Here is a 14,241-nt window from a genome sequence, read left to right as displayed (position 1 = left end):
AATAATTAAAGCAGAGCTGAATTGATGGATCCCATTAAAAGCAGCAAAAAAATCCTCCAGTGAATGCGCGGCACAAACATCCAAAGTCAATAGTTCTGATTCCCCTGATAGTTAAGTCTGAGACCCAGTTTAAAGAGACATCAATCTATGATGTCAGCATATAGCTAATGAACCTTCAAAAAATCAATATTCAAAATCCCTTTTCTACACAAAATCCTGACTATTGCGACATCTTCAGTAACTGCCAGCGAGAGTGAAACAGCAGCCAAGTAATGCATGGAAGCTGTTATTTTTATTCTCAGTCGTCTTAGGAAATTGGAAATTTCAGACTTTGAATAAATCCAGTCTGGTGAAACCACGATAGAAATGAACTTGAAAGAAAAAGAGATAAACATTCCAGCACCACGTAATAAGTTGAACATATTGCAACAGAACACCACTTGAAGTTTTCCATTTATAATGTGCAGTTTTTGGTCTCAAAGGGCTTTTCTGAGGCTGGGCCTTGGTAACCTGCAATATGCATGGAAAGTAGGTTGAAATAGTCTAATAGTTTTTAAACAATAACAAAATATTGAAACCATCAAGCTGTTTCTCAAAACAATTTTAAATGCCTGGTCTAAGTATGACATGAATGTACTCAATCATAAATATGGTTCTTAATATGCACATTCTTAAAACCTATTATTAATTTACCTTAATGAAATATGTTTATTTGTGTCAACATTGCCACAGTGATAGCAGTCTTGCATCTGAGTCAGAAAGTCAGGTATTCAAGCTCAACTCCAGACTGTTTGACATTTGATCTCAACATATATTTGTGTGATACTGAAGGAATGCAGCACTGCTAGTGGTTCGGCTTTTCGGCAAGATATTAATTGGAAATTCCCATCTGTCATTTCATGTAAAATAAAAAAATCATTGCATAATTCAAAAAAGAGCTGGAAGTTGTCAAAGCAAACGTTTACCTTTTGCCAACGTCACTAAAAACCATTATGTTGAAATTTACTTTATTATGGTTGTGATCTCCAAGAGATGACTGCTGCGTTTACTTCGGTTACAGCAGTGACTACATTTTGAAACCCTGGAAAACCATGCCGACAAAAAGCTGTGAAATCTACAAGAATGGTGCTAGGGACAAGAGATATCAACTTGGAGAACTAGCCATTTGGATACAGGACTGGCTCAAAGGTAGAAGATGGAGGGTGGTGGAGGGTTGTTTTTCAGACTGGAGGCCTGTGACCAGTGGAGTGCCATAGGATTGGTGCTGGGCCCTCTACTTTTTGTCATTTACACCTGTTTTTTAAATGCATTTCTGCTGCTGGACAGTTTGCACTTCATTTTGGTGTGACCATTATCAATCGCGTGATCGCTCAAATCGAAAAATGCTGTGTTAGCAGCCGGAGATGTCAATCAACATGTGTCATTTCAGCTCAGACCCTGTCCTAACATCTCACAACTGGACTCACATTCTGCAGCAGGAAGGACTCCCTTTACCCAGCTCCTGTAGCTCTGCCCTCGCACCATTGCCAGCACTACGTAAGGAACAATAAAATACTTTCAGGTTGGTTGCTGATTGATTTCTGTTGTCTCTTGCTGTGCGTTTGTAAGTGGTGGTATCATGAGTTGCTCAAAGTTGCCTAAGGGAAAAGTCTGTGGAAGTTCTGTGACACATGCTGATTTTAAGAGCTCTGCACAATATAATTGCTCTTAAGTATTGATGCAATATATCTTGACAGGAACAATGAACAGGTGCAAGACAAAGATGCCGGAAGAGGAAGGCAGAGTTAGCGAGAAGGACTGTCTTTTATAGGATATACTGTCCACACTGGTTATGGAACAATACTTCTCCACTAGTCTCAGCCAAGAACAGTGGACCGAATCTCACCTTTTCTTGGTTAAGTCCGAGTTCAGTCGGGTTTTTTTAAGAGGGTTTGTCTCTGTTAGACTGAACAGATCTTGTTATTTCTTATCAAACTCTCTGCACTAACTACTTACCTTGCCCCATAATAATGTCTCTCACATTGAAGCTCTGCCCATTTCACCATGCACAATTCCCAGGAAGGTTCATGGCGCTGCTCAACATCGAAGTACAACTCCGCATACCTCTGCCACTCTCCAAAGAACTGCATTGTCAGTCTCACTCAGTGCAGAGCACTTCGAACCGTTGGCGTGTTTCTCTCTTATGCTTTGTTGGTACAGTCAGCCTCCCTACAACCTTCCTCCTGTGGAGAAATGACCAGCTTTCCCAGAAACACCACTCTGGATCTCTTAAATAGAGATTACTGACACCTCAGAGGAAGCATTGGCCAACACTACCCCCTGTACCACCACTTGCTCAGATATTGCCAGCTCAATGGGAATGTTCATCATGGAGAGTGTAGGACCACAATCTGGTGACCACATCACTGCAACAGCTCCACAGCTGGCTCAAGAAGAAACATCCAGGCCAGGGACCCTGGGAGGATTGCCAAAGACCAAGCAGTTGCTCAGCAGGAGAGGACTCTGGTATTGGCGATCAGGTACATCATGTAAATGTACAAAGAAGACGAGTAGAGGCAGACAAGCATCTGAGACATCATGACTTTCATTGCCCAGAACTGGAGTGATTAAGGAGTAATCTGATTAGCAAGGTTAGATCTCATGGAATACAGGGAAAACTAGCCATTTGAATACAAAACTGGCTCAAAGGTAGATGACAGATGGTGGTGGTGGAGGGTTGTTTTTCAGACTGGAGGCCTGTGACCAGTGGAATGCCACAAGGATCAGTGCTGGGTCCTCTTCTTTTTGTCATTTTCATAAATGATTTGGATGCGAACATAACAGGTACAGTTAGTAAGTTTGCAGATGACACCAAAATTGGAGATGTAGTGGACAGCGAAGAGGGTTACCTCAGATTACAACAGGATCTGGACCAGATGGGCCAATGGGCTGAGAAGTGGCAGATGGAGATAAATGCGAGGTGCTGCATTTTGGGAAAGCAAATTTTAGCAGGACTTATACATTTAATGGTAAGGTCCTAGGGAGTGTTGCTGAACAAAGAAACATTGGAGTGCAGGTTCATAGCTCCTTGAAAGTGGAGTCGCAGGTAGATACAATAGTGAAGAAGGCACTTGGTATGCTTTCCTTTATTTGCCAGAGTATTGAGTACAGGAGTTGGGAGGTCATGTTGCGGCTGTACAGGACATTGGTTAGGCCACTGTTGGAATATTGTGTGCAATTCTGGTGTCCTTCCTATCGGAAGGATGTTGTGAAACTTGAAAGGGTTCAGAAAAGATTTACAAGGATGTTGCCAGGGTTGGAGGATTTGAGCTATAGGGAGAAGCTGAACAGGCTAGGGCTGTTTCCCCTGGAGCGTCAGAGGCTGAGGGGTGACCTTATAGAAGTTTACAATATTATGAGGGGCATGGATAGAGTAAATAGGCAAAATCTTTTCCCTGGGGTCAGGGAGTCCTGAACTAGAGGGCATAGGTTTAGGGTGGTATGGGTATGGAATGAGCTGCCAGAGGAAGTGGTGGAGGCTGGTACAATTGCAACATTTAAGAGGAATTTGGATGGGTATATGAATAGGAAGGGTTTGGAGGGATATGGGCTGGGTGCTGGTAGGTGGGAATAGATTGGGTTGAGATATCTGGTCGGCATGGACGGGTTGGACTGAAGGGTCTGATTCTATGCTCTACATCTCTATGACTCTATGGAGGTCGGAGCTACTGGGCAGTAGTCATTGAGGCACGATGCATGTACTCTCCTTGGTATGGAGATGACGGTGGTCTTCTTGAAGCAGTTGTGGACTTTGGCTTGGAGGAGGGAAAGGTTGAAGATGTCAGTGAATACCTCAGCTGGATGGTTCCCACAGAATCTCAGTGCACAAACAGACACTCTGTCCAGGCCTGTCGCTGTCCTTGGGTGAATTCCCAGGAAGACCGATCTCATGTCTGCAGTAGTGATGGAGGGAACAGATGAATCCGGAGATGTTGGGGCAGGTGACACCATGCCGCTGGCATTCTGTTCAAACCAAGGATAGAAAACATGGAGTGCATCAGGGAAGGGTGTGTCTTTGTCCGCTATCTTAATCTGCTTAATTTTGTCTCCTGCTGCCCTTGCCCTCCTGAGTAACAAAGGTTACGGATTTTAGTTGCTGCTTTCAATGGCGCTTGAATGAGTTGTTGCACTGCATCTTGTGAATGGTACACACTGTTATGTTATGCCTTGATGATGAATGGAGTGCACGCTAAAGGTCAATCAAGTGGGCAACTTTGTCTGGATGGTAGCAAGCTTCTAGAGAGTTATTGGAGTTGTATCCATCCGGACAAGTGGACAGCACTCCGTCATACTCCTGACAGGTGAGGTATCTTGTCAGGATTTTATTACCCAGGAAATCTGTTCATCTGTAGTTGAGTGCTTGGGTCCTGTGGCTGCATAGCATTCGGTCCAGAGAGTATAGCCCATACAGCTGGAGAGATGCAGCGGAACTGGTCAGGTGTGTGGGCACAACTTGTCTGGGACTCTGCCATCATGTCAATCAAGAGCAGCCATTGTTATGGGACTGAGGCTCGGCATTTGCAGTGGGACCTTCAGGCTCTGGGTAAGTGCGCAATACAATCATGATCTGCAAAGAGTGAGACAGTAGGGCATGGCTGGGAAAGTTATCATACAAGAGGGGTATCGCCCACGGTTAAGATTAGAGTGGTGCTGGAAAAGCACAGCAGTTCAGGCAGCAACCGAGGAGCAGAAAAATCAAAGTTTCAGACAGGAGCCTTTCATCAGGAATAGGGCTGGGAGTCTCCAGGGTGCCACTCCACCCCGGAGTCTCTCAGCCTCATTCCCGATGAAGGGTTCCTGCCTGAAATGTCTATTTTCCTGCTCCTCAAATGCTGCCTGACCTGCTGTGCTTTTCCAGCACCACTCTAATCTTGACTCTGATCTCCAGCATCTGCAGTCCTCAATTTCGCCTGGGTACCATCCACGGTCAGGAATACCCTGGCATCAAAGGAATGGCTTTGGCCAATGTCTGATCACACCAGGCATAGTCACCTCATATGCTAGGGACTGGATGGGAAGGGTACACAGATGTAGGTGGGTTGGGTTGGAATTTAAGGAATTGTGAAGCCTGTGGAATGTGCTTTTAGGTAGAGGATGTGGATGTCTGAGAACTCACTGAAATGTTCAGCCTGAGACTGGAAGCCACTCCCTATTGCACCGCATCATCTTGAAAAGTATTCAAAGGAAAATAAAATGGCCACAAAACTCTTGTAGAATTATCGGAACAGGTGTAGGCCATTCAGCCTTCAAGCCCATTCCACCATTTAGTGAGATCATGATTGATCTATAGCCTAACTCCTTTACCTTTTCTTTACAAAAAACAATCTCTCTTAGATTTAAAACTCATAGCTGATCCAACATCCACTGCCACTTGTGGCAGAGAGTTCCAAAACAATACCACCTTTGCATGTAGGAGTGCTTCCTAACATCTTTCCTGAACAGTCTGGCCCCAGTTCTCAAACTATGCCCCTCGTTCTCGAATCTCCAATATGTGGAAATAGTTTATCTTTATCTACCCTCTCTTGAAGACTTAAATCATAGAGTCATAGAGTCATAGAGATGTACAGAATGGAAACAGACCCTTCGCTCCAACCCCTCCATGCCAACCAGATATCCCAACCCAATCTAGTCCCACCTACCAGCACCTGGCCCATATCCCTCCAAACCTTTCCCTCCACAACAGTGAAGTGTTTCGACATGCTGGTCATGGACCACATCAACTCTAATCTCTCAGTCTGTCTTGAAACCATACATTTTGCCGACCGACCCAACAGCCGATGCCATTTCCCTAGCCCTACACTCACCCCTGGAACATCTGGTTAACAAGGATACTTATATCAGACTCCTGCTCATCGACTACAGCTCTGTCTTCAACACCACTATCCCCTCCAGTCTGATCTCAAAACTCCAAGACCTAGGTCTCGGTTCTAACCTCTGCAACTGGATCCTCAGCTTCCTGACCCACAGACCACAATCAGTGAAGGTAGACAACTGCACCCCCTCCATGATAATCCAAAGCACTGGATTCCCCCGAGGATGTACTCCCTGTACACCCGCAACTATGTAGCCATCTACAAGTTTGGTGACGACACCATTGTGGTCGGATAGATATCAAAGAACAATGAGTCAGAATACAGAAAGGAGATGGTGTCATCATGCAATGATAACAACTTCTCTCTCAATGTCAGCAAAACTAAAGAACTGATCATTGATTTCAGACAGAAAGGAGAACACACCCTCATCAACAACAACGAAACGGAGGTTGAGTGTGTTGAAAGCGTCAAGTTCCTAGGAATAACAAATACAGACGACCTGTCCTGGACTTCCCACGGAGATGTGATGGTCAGGAAAGCACGATGCTTCTTCTTCCTCAAGTAGCTCAGGAAATTTGGCATGTCCATCAGGATCCTCACCAATCTTTACAGGTGCACCAGAGAAAGCAGACTGTTTGGGTGTATAACAGCCTGGTATGGCAACTGCTCTGCCGGGACTGCTAGAAACTGCAGAAAGTTGTGTGCATAACCTAGACCAAGAGAGATGCCAATCTCCCCACCATGGACTTCATTTACACTTCTCCTGGCTGTGGAAAGGATGCCAAAATCATCAAAGACCCTTCGTAACCCAGTAAGCTTTCCTACAACTTCTTCCGTCACTCAGAAGATATAGAAGTTTGAACAATGCACTGACAGCTTCTTCCCTGCCATTATTAGGTGGACGGATGGACTCTCTAACTTCAAATAATACTGATCTTTTTAACGTTGATCTTGCCCAGTGCTCGTCCTGTGCAGTATAACATGTACGGCTTACTCTGTCCAAGTTTTTTTTCTTGCTTACTATGATCTGCCTCTATTGCTCGCAAACAACGTCTTTCACTGTACTTAGGTACACATGACAATTAACCAAATCAATCAATCAATCACTTACATGGGATCATCTTAAGGTTCCCCTCTGAGCCACACAACATCCACATTTGGAATTACGTTGCTATTCCTTCATTGTTACTGCATCAAAATCTAGAACTCTCCTCCTGACGGCACATCATTACATCCCAAGATGGCATCTCACCACCATCTTGTCTGAGGAGTTAGGGATAAGCCCTATGCCTGTCTAGCCAGTGATGCTAGCATTTCCTTGAACAAACAAAATTAAATTGCCCCTAACCACAGCTTTAGAGTAGGACAAGAATGGCACTGCCAGTGCTTGTGATGATCACCCATGGCCATTAATTTTTATGCCTTTGATTTCTTCCATGTTGGAGCAAGAAATAAGCACAGCATCTCTCAATTTACCACCTAATGATGCAGAAATGAGTTGCTAGAGCCTCTGCATCTCAAGAGAGCTGAACACATTTCATTTTCTCGTGACAGAGAGAAGTCAGTAAGGCGAAAATCTCCAACATTCTCAAGGCACTTGGGGCTGCAGTATTGTTCACAAAAGTCAAGTACGTATACACGCTAACTTCCCTACTGCCTTTCTGTAATTTTTGTATGGTCTAGCATCTGTACATATGGCAACATCAGTGGTTGTAATTTGACCGGGAGAAAGGCTATTGAATTTCAGTGGGGCAAGGACACAGCCTCAGTGGCAATGGGAAGTTGAATGTAAGCTGTTATCTTGAGAAGGGCAGCAAGATCAGTCTTCACAGATTCTCTGGCAGAACCTCTACAATCCTCACACGGAAATGGTAAGGACAGCACATTTCATCAGGACAATAATGAAAGAGACATAAACTGACAACGATTCAGTAGCTTCATGGTCGCTGTTACCATTAGTAGTTGATTTTTAAAAGAAAAAAATCCTGATTGATTTAATTAGCTGATTTTCAACTCTCCAGCTGCTGTGGTGGATTTTGAACTCATGACTGTAGGTCATTAGTTCAGACTTCTGGATTATTATGATTGTAACATACCCAGTGTACTACAGTACCTCTTAACAATCAAGTTTAATGTTGTATTCAGCCATGTGAGGGTAAGATACAATGTGTGTCAGAATGTGCCATTTCATCAAATCAGCAACACACACTGATTGATGAAATAATCTGATCTGACTTCTTGGCTTTCTACTGACAACCATTTGTTTCAAAGACAACATACCTTTACAATAGGGTAAATGTGGGATACATTTCTAAAGGGGGTGCAGGAGCAGAAGGACCTTGGTGGGTATGTGCACAGGTCATTGAAGGTGGTAGGACAAGGGGACAGGCCAGTATCTTTGGCTCTATTAATAGCGATATAGAGTACAAGAGCAAGAAGGTGATGTTAAACTTATGAAAGACTTTTATTGGACCTCAGCTGGAGTACTGTGCACAATTGTGCATGTCACGTGATAGGAAAAATATGGCTTCATTGGAGAGAGTACAAAAGCAATTACAAGAATGGTTCCAGGAATGAGAATCTTTCATGATAAAGATAGATTGATGAGGTTAGGGCTGTTCACCTTAGAGAGAAGACGGCTGATGGGAGATTTAATAGAGCTTTGCCAAATCACGTGAGGGCCACATCGGGAGGGCCACATAGAGAGAAGCTGTTCCTGGTGCTAAAAGGACCAGGAATGAGGGGGCTTGGATTTAGTAGCGTGCAAAAAGAAGCCAGGGTGACATGAGAAAAATCATTTTTCTTCATATAGCAAGTCATTGGGGTCTGGAATTGCCTGGAAATGGTTGGAGTCGGGTTCGGTTGAGGCATTCAACAGAGAATTAGTTGATTATTTGGATAGAAATAATGTGGAGCAAAAACAGGAGATTGGCACTTGGTGATGATCATTTGAAGAGCTGGTGCAGGCACAATGGGCTGAATGGCTTCCTTCTGCTCCATAACAATTCGTGATTCTGAATGCCATTTGTACATTTCCTGGTGGATTTGCATGCTTGCAGCTCATGTTTGCATGTTAGGAGCCTTCAAAGCATCTTGGAGGTTGTTTTGTTTTTTACAAATTCACTCATTGATGTGGGCATCATTGGTTGGGCCAGTATTCTAATGCCCATCCCTAATTGTCCTTGGGAAGGTGGTGAGTTGCCATCCTGAGCCATTGCAGTCCACATGCTGTTCGGAAGGGAGTTCCAGAATTTAAATCGCACCATCTGCCAGGGTGGGATTTGAACCTAGTATCCCCAGAACATTACCTGAGTTTCTGGATTAAAACATCTAGCGATAATACCACTAGGCCATTGCCTGTTCCTTATTTTGATAAATTTACTATCTTTTGTGATGAGGTCAGAAGGCATAGAACACCAGGTTATTGTCCAATAGTTTTATTTGAAATCACAAGCTTTTGGAGCTTTGTCTGGTGAAGTAGACTTCCTCACTTCGAAACACAATGTAAAACTTTACCATATCATGATCACCCATCACAAAAGACTCTTTTACAATAAGATTCTTAATTAGCCACATTTTTCATTTCACTGTCATGACACATTGGGGTAGTACACTATATCAAGCTCTGCTATTCTGGAATTGTCACAAAAGTTAAAGATTTTAATGTAGGGTACACAAAATTCCCCAACTTATCTGATTTTCAGACGTAGGTTGAGTGATATGCGAAGGTCTGATGTTTTTTGAGAGTTTGTTACTGGGATTAAAGGGATGAATCTTAATTTCTGATATTTTCAATGAGATCCCCTTTCATTTTTTTTTCTTTCCTGTAATATAGTTAATGATTTTGACAAACATTTATAGTCTTTGGTTAAAACGTGCAAAGGCAGCCTCTTGTGACTATTCAGTGATGGACCTCCACAGCAAACAAGAGAAAAATAAATTCAGGTGTAAAGGCTTTTGGATGGGTATCTGAATAGGAAGGGATATGGGCCGGGTGCTGGCAGGCAGGACTAGATTGGGTTGGGATATCTGGTCAGCATAAATGGGTTGGGTCGAAGGGTCTGTTTCCGTGCTGTACATTGCTAGTACTCCACGACTCTATGTTCAGTGCAGTACCAATGTCAATCCATGTCGATGGAGAAGCAAGAGAACAATAAATATGTCATGTAAATTGGATGTCTTCCATCAACGTTGCCTACTTGAGATCTTGGGCATCATTTAGTGAGAGAACATCTGGATGAAAAAAGAACCACGCGGATCTAGTTGGGCAGCATGGTGGCTTAACAGTTAGTACTATTGCCTCATCGTGCCAGGGACCCAGGTTCGATTCTAGCCTTGGGCAACTGTTTGTGTGGACTTTGCACATTCTCCCCATGTCCCCGTGCATTTCCCTGGAGGTACTCTGGTTTGCTCCCACAGTCCAAAGATGTGCAGGTTAGGTGGATTGGCCATGCTAAATTACCCATAGTGTAGGATGTGTAGGCTAGGTTAATTAGTTATGGGAAATACAAGAATAGGGGGATTGGTCTGGGTGAGATGCTTTTTGGAGGGTTAGTGTGGACTCAATGAGCTGTATGGCCTGTTTCCACACTGTAGGGATTCAATTATTTTAATTGCCAAACATTGGAACAGGGAGACTGGCAGCACATGTATTTCCGCTCTGGATGTTACTAGATGAGAAAAGAAGATGGAGCAAGCCAAAGAAGACCTGGTGAAGTATATTTTAGGAGGACTTTTTAGCAACTTATAACCACCTGGGCTGAAGCAAAATAGATTGCAAAGAATCAGGGCTGGTGGTAGAGTCTTGCTGACCATAACAATTATAAATAAGTCAACCCTCAACTTTGGGTCAATCTTGGGTCTCCCATTTGGAGTAGATGTTGCAACGACACGACTGCATTGACCAAACAAAACTTAATTGTGATTAATTTTCTATCTTACAGCAGTGACAACAGTTCAAAGGCACTTTTTTGACTCAAGCATTTTGGCATGCCCTGTGGTCATGAAAATGCTGTATAAAAACAGTCTGCCTTTCACTCTATCATCTCAAAGTTGTGTCCACTATAATGAGATTCAGTAACCTGCTTGAATTTGACTACCAATTTAATAAAGTTTACTGATTTGCTTGGGAAACTTATAATTAAAATAATTGAATGTCAGACTCCTTTTGCCACTTTTGAGAAGTATTATATTTCCATGGAAAGTTTCATGAATATAATAAAATGTAACTGCGCCACAATCAAAACATAAAAAGACTTTTTTTTTGGGGTGGGCAGTAGATTAACAAGCTAATATTTTATCCATTTGTGAGAGGTTATTATGGTTAACAGAGTGTGAATGGAGTGAGATGGAACTATTTCTATTGTAATAAAGTCTTACCAACATGCTGGCTAAGAACTGACAAAACCGATCACAACCATCAGCTGAACAAGTTCAAAATGTTAGAGTCAAATCAATCAACCTAAAGCAATGGAGTGCCTTAATCTCTATGCAATCACAACTAATTATTGGTTCGCACATCAATATAGCTTCATTTTAATGAAGCCACAATCGGCTGTACTGATTAACAGTGTATGCCTTTATCTTAAACTGAGCCATTTGTTTACGATACGCGCTTTCATTGATGGGCATAAAATAATCTACTCTAGTGACAAATGAAAATGAGAATCAATTTAAATACCACATTTGAAACTTCAGGAAAAGAATGAATTAAAATATTATTCTTGTGTCTTCTGCACTTCCAATAGTTTAAGTACAACTAAAATAGAAAAATATCTTGCACAAAATCAAATTCAAAGCACTTTTCTCAGTTGTCAGAATACTAATCTTATTTAATAGTTAATAATTTTAATTCTTAATTGCTTTAATATATATGATTAATATTGATCAATCTATTACGAACATATAATTATCATGTTCATTGCAAAATAATGGACTGCTGGTAGAGGTGAGTTTATACATTAAATATAGGAGTCATTTTCCACTGGCATTAATAGTCAAGTTATTTGAATATAGTCAGCCTGTGAGCCCTTACCCTCGACCCTTCAACCAACCATTGCACGCATAAAGTGTTGAAAATACTTAGCAGGTCAGGCAGGCAGACTCTTAGCACCCATCAACCTTCCTAGGTTCATGCCAGAATTATGGGCCGATGCCTTTAAGTGGTCATTAAAGACCCTAGTGGATGGCAGGTGGGCACTCCAAATACAGGCCTTCCAACCCCTCAATTCTGGTGGAAGGTAGCAAATCTCAGTAATGCTACCATCCTGCCGAATTAAACACCCTTTCTTCCACTAACATACCAAGTGATAGGCCATGCATTAAATTAATATTCCACCCAGTTTCATGTTGCAACTCACAACATCATTGTGGGCTGGATATTCTGTGCCCCCACTGATTGTGTTTTGGGTAGTGGGCATGTGGACGTATCACCTTCATCCCCACCCCCATCCACCTATTGTACTCTTTGCTACCTTCTCCCCACCCCCACCCCCCTCCCATTTCTCTCTGCACCCCAGAGGCTCCCTGCCTTCAGTCCTCATAAAGGACCTATGCCTGGAATGTCGATTTTCCTACTCCTTGGATGCTGCCTGGCCTGCTGTGCTTTTCCAGCACCGCTCTAATCTAGACTCTGATTTCTACCATCTGCAGTCCTCACTTTTACCTGGCATGTATTACAGGTCAGCTGTCAAATGTACCACCTACTCACTCGTGCCACTGGCTGCATTTAGCATCTCACCTGCCATATGTAATTGCATAATTAAGTACTAATTGAGCTTTTAACAAGTTGCCCATGCCAAAATACAGTAGGTCTAGCTACTGAGACAGGACATCCTTTGATGGACAGTCGATTTCCAGTTGACTTCCCTTCCAGGGGTTGGGGGGGGAGGAATGTGAGTAGTCTCCCAATCCACCCCCTTTCCAGTAATATTCAGCTCTTTGTTTCTGTATCTATGTAAGTTGGCAGATCTGTGCAGTATTTCCAGTATTTTCTGTATTTGTTTCAGATTTCCATTGCCCTCAGTATTTTCCTTTTTTGATACATGCCGTTGCCTTTTAGAAAGGAGAAAGTGAGGACTGCAGATGCTGGAGATCAGAGCTGAAAATGTGTTGCTGGAAAAGCGCAGCAGGTCAGGCAGCTTCCAAGGAGCAGGAGAATCGACGTTTCGGGCATAAGCCCTTCTTCAGGAATGAGGAAAGTGTGTCCAGCAGGTTAGGATAAAAGGTAGGGAGGAGGGACTTGGGGGAGAGGCGTTGGGAATGCGATAGGTGGAAGGATGTCAAGGTGAGGGTGATAGGCCGGAGTGGGGTGGGGGTGGATCCTGACCTCTCCTCCCTACCTTTTATCCTAACCTGCTGGTCACACTTTCCTCATCCCTGAAGAAGGGCTTATGCCCGAAACGTCGATTCTCCTGCTCCTTGGATGCTGCCTGGCCTGCTGCGCTTTTCCAGCAACACATTTTCAGCTTTGCCTTTTAGAAAGCCCACTACACACCTTTAGTGGAAGAGAGGGCAAGGAAGATATATTTTACTGGTCTAGAAAATTTGCTCATAATTGGTACTTCAGTGCAAAATATGTAGCCCACTATTTCAACACCTCTCGATGCTTATAAATCATGGTCATCAAATTTGCAGGCTGAAACTGAACTATTAAACAGGCATGTCTCCTTCACACAATGCCTACAATATTCCCTGCTTTCACCCTTTCCTGAAAATAACACCTCCCCTCTCCAAAATGTTCATTTTTGCATTGTGTTTTGGACTTGTGGGGAATTGGTTAGTTCAGTTGTCCAGATGTCTAGAATGGGGTGTAGAATAAAGCAAACATTACAGGTTCAATCCCCATAGTCATTGAGGTAGTTAGGAGGCCTCCTAACCTCACACCATGCTTATAGAGTAGTTAACCCCAGGGCATCAACGTGGATTTCACCAGTTTCCTCACTTCCCCTCGTTCCACCTTACCCCAGTTCCAATCTTCCAGCTCAGCACCACCCTCATGACCTGTCACATCTGTCAATCTTCCTTCCCACCTATCCGCTCCACCCTCCCCTCTGACCTATCATCTTCACCCCTTCCTCCATCCACCTATTGCACTCCCAGCAACCTTTTCCCCAGCCCCACCCCCTCCCATTTTTCTCTCCACTCCCGAGACTTCCAGCCTCATTCCTGATGAAGGGCTGCTGCCCGAAACGTTGATTTTCCTGCTCCTCGGATTCTGCCTGACCTGCTGTGCATTTCCAGCACCACTCTAATCTTGACTCTAATCTCCAGCATCTGCAGTCCTCACTTTCGTCAAGCTACACAGAACAAATTGTCTTTAATTGAGAGGGATGCCTATATTGTCCTTGGGGACTATGGCTCTATGCTCTTGGAATTGCAGGATTAAGTA

At 43.3% G+C, this 14,241-nt stretch overlaps 1 long non-coding RNA gene across 1 annotated transcript in view; it reads right to left on the bottom strand.

Annotated features, from left to right (window-relative positions):
- Positions 1–462: 462 nt before the first annotated feature.
- The window catches only part of LOC140480217 (uncharacterized), a 67,701-nt gene continuing 53,922 nt past the window's right edge, over positions 463–14,241 (bottom strand). The window contains exon 7 of the long non-coding RNA XR_011961213.1: positions 463–510. This is a non-coding gene — a long non-coding RNA (uncharacterized lncRNA). The remainder of the gene's footprint in view (positions 511–14,241) is intronic.

Source organism: Chiloscyllium punctatum, chromosome 8, assembly GCF_047496795.1.
Source record: "Chiloscyllium punctatum isolate Juve2018m chromosome 8, sChiPun1.3, whole genome shotgun sequence".
NCBI classification, from domain to species: Eukaryota; Metazoa; Chordata; class Chondrichthyes; order Orectolobiformes; family Hemiscylliidae; genus Chiloscyllium; species Chiloscyllium punctatum.
This window is presented reverse-complemented; position numbering and strand designations above follow the sequence as displayed.